This window comes from Primulina huaijiensis, chromosome 8 (assembly GCF_012295235.1).
Source record: "Primulina huaijiensis isolate GDHJ02 chromosome 8, ASM1229523v2, whole genome shotgun sequence".
NCBI lineage: Eukaryota > Viridiplantae > Streptophyta > Magnoliopsida > Lamiales > Gesneriaceae > Primulina > Primulina huaijiensis.
Genome location: NC_133313.1, coordinates 13983492 through 13986832, shown reverse-complemented (window position 1 = coordinate 13986832; position 3341 = coordinate 13983492).

The window sequence follows — 3341 nt, the reverse complement described above, 5'->3', positions numbered from 1 at the left end:
CTACGACATTCTCGGTTCCTTTTTTTATCTTTGATCACAATGTCAAATTCTTGGAGCAACAAAATCCATCGTATCAGTCGTGGCTTTGCATCCTGTTTGGTCAACAAATATCTAATAGCAGAATGATCAATAAACACAATAGTCGTTGATCCAATCAAATAAGAACGAAATTTCTCTAATGCAAATATTACATCAAGTAGTTTTTTTCAGTTGTGGAGTAATTCATTTGAGCATTGTTTAAAGTTCTACTTGCATAATATATCACATAAGGCTTATCGTTTCTTCTTTGACCCAATACTGCACCGACTGCATAATCACTCGCATCGCACATGATTTCAAATGGTAAAGACCAATCAGGAGGTTTCATGATAGGAGCTGATGTTAAATGTCGAATGATTTTATCAAAAGCATTTTGACATTCTTGAGTCCACTCAAATGCATTGTCTTTTGTTAAGAGGTTACAAATGGGTTTAGATATTAAACTAAAGTCCTTTATAAATCTCCTATAAAATCCAGCATGTTCCAAAAATGAACGAATTTCTTTAATGGTTTTTGGAGGGGGTAAATTGGCAATGACATCAACTTTTGCTTTATCAACTTCAATTCCATGAGATGACACGACATGTCCCAAAACAATTCCAGAAGTAATCATGTAATGACATTTTTTCCAATTTAAAATAAGACCTTTTTCCTCGCATCTTTTTAAAACTTTTTCCAAATTTTCAAGACAATTATCAAATGTATTCCCAAAGACAGTTAAATCATCCATGAAAATTTCCAAACAATTTTCAACCATGTCGCAAAAAATGCTTAGCATACATCTTTGAAATGTTGCTGGGGCATTGCATAATCCAAATGGCATCCTTCTAAATGCAAATGTTCCAAAAGGACATGTGAATGTAGTTTTATCTTGATCTTCGAGTGCAATGGGAATTTGATAATAACCTGAATATCCATCAAGAAAACAGTAGTATGGATGACCTGCTACTCTTTCTAAAATTTGATCCAAAAATGGTAATGGAAAATGATCTTTTCTAGTGGCGTCATTTAATTTTCTATAATCAATACACATCCGCCAACTAGATGGGACTCGACTTGTTAACAATTCACCTTTTTCATTTTTTATCACTGTGATGCCAGATTTTTTCGGAACTACTTGTGTTGGGCTTACCCACTTACTATCAGAAATAGGGTAGATAATCCCAACATCAAGTAGTTTGAGAACTTCAGTTTTCACAACATCTTTCATGTGTGGATTTAATCTCCTTTGTGGTTGTTGAGATGTTTTTGCATTTTCTTCTAAGTGAATTTTGTGAGTGCAAATTAGTGGATTAATGCCCTTGAGATCTTTTAGTGTCCAACCAATTGCATTTTTATGTCTTTTAAGCATATCAACTAATTTACCTTCTTCATCACTTGCTAGTTTGGAAGAAATTACCACCGGATATGTTTCATCTTCTCCAAGAAATGCATACTTCAATTCTTCTGGCAAGGGTTTTAACTCCAATATGGGTGGTTCGTCTTTGTTCTCATATTTTGCATCAAATTCTTTCTCTGATCCTGGTAACGAGTGATACCTGATAAAATCATCAAGATCAATTTCAATATTTTCTTTAACAGTTTCAATTGAACAAATATCTAATTGATCACGAGTACTCCCTTCTTGAATGTTTTCTTCCACAAGAGTTTCAATAAGATTTTCATCTTCACTTTCATCTCCTTTGTCATGTGGTTGCTTACAAAGATTAAACACATTAAGCTCCAAGGTCATGTTACCAAATGACAACTTCATTATTCCATTCCTGCAATTTATAAGAGCATTAGAAGTTGCTAAAAATGGACGACCTAAAATTACAGGAATTGCATTACAAGCTTCGATAGGTTGTGTATCTAAAACTATGAAATCGACAGGATATACAAAGTTATCAACTTGGACCAACACGTCTTCTACCATACCTCTTGGCACTTTAACAGATCTATCAGCAAGTAAAAGTGTTACCGAAGTAGGTTTTAACTCGCCTAGATTGAGTTCTTGATAAACTGAATATGGAAGTAAATTCACACTAGCTCCAAGGTCAAGCAAGGCTTTTTTAATCTTTCGTTCTCCAATAATACAAGAAATAGTAGGACAACCAGGGTCTTTGTATTTCAAAGCATTATTATTTTGAATGATTGCACTTACTTGTTCGGCTAAAAATGCTTTCTTTTTCACATTCAATTTTCTTTTCACAGTGCACAAGTCTTTCAAAAATTTGGCATATGATGGTACCTGTTTTATTGCATCTAATAAAGGAATATTAACTTTTACTTGTTTAAAAATATCATATATATCAGAATTCAAATTTGATTTTTTTGTATTTTTCAATGCATGAGGGAATGGTGGTGACACTGTCTGTTGAACCTCCTCTTCGCAAGTTATGGGTTCCACTTCCTTACCCTTTGGAGTTGATTTATCATCATCTTCACAAGGTTCAAGAATGGATTTTTCCACAACCTTACCACTTCGAAGGGTAATAACAGATTTTACCTGATCCATCGGTTGAGTTCCAGAAGTTCCAGTTTGTGAATGATGATCCTTGGGATTAGGCAGAGGTTGTGAAGGAAATTTACCTTTTTCATGAACATTAAGTGCAGATGCAAATTTAGCAAGAGTATCTTTCAAATCTGTCATGGTTTGAGCAGTTTGAGTATTGATAGACTCTTGCTTTGCAATGAAAGAATTCAATATATCTTCCAAATTCCTTTTAGGTGGAGGAACATAAGGTGCATAATTTTGAAAATTTTGTTGATTTTGGAAATGTGGTTGTGAAAATTGTGCAGCATTATCATTCCTCCAACTAAAATTTGGATGATTTCGCCAACCTGGATTGTAACTTTGAGAAAATGGTTCAAAATTTGGCCTTTTGAGATTGTTTAAAACATTGGCTTGTTCATGGAGACATTCTTTAAAAGAAGGCAAAGTGGGACAATCTTTTGTAGAATGATCACTTGTATCACAGATGTGACATGCAATTTCTTGAACAGATTTTAATTGACCATTCTTTTTCAATTCAAGTGCCTCAACTTTTCTTGCCAAAGAGGTAAATCTAGCTTGAAGATCATGTTCATCTTTGAGAGTGTACATACCTCCACCAGATGTAGGAGATTGAATCTTGTTTGATGGTTCGATTGTACCTATAGTGTCCCAATTTTGAGCATTTTCAGCTAATGAATCGAGATACTCAATTGCCTCATTTGGATCTTTATCTTCAAATGTTCCATTACACATAAATTCAACCATTTGCCTATCTTTAGGTGTTAAGCCTTCATAAAATTGAGAAACAACTCTCCAAATTTCAAAA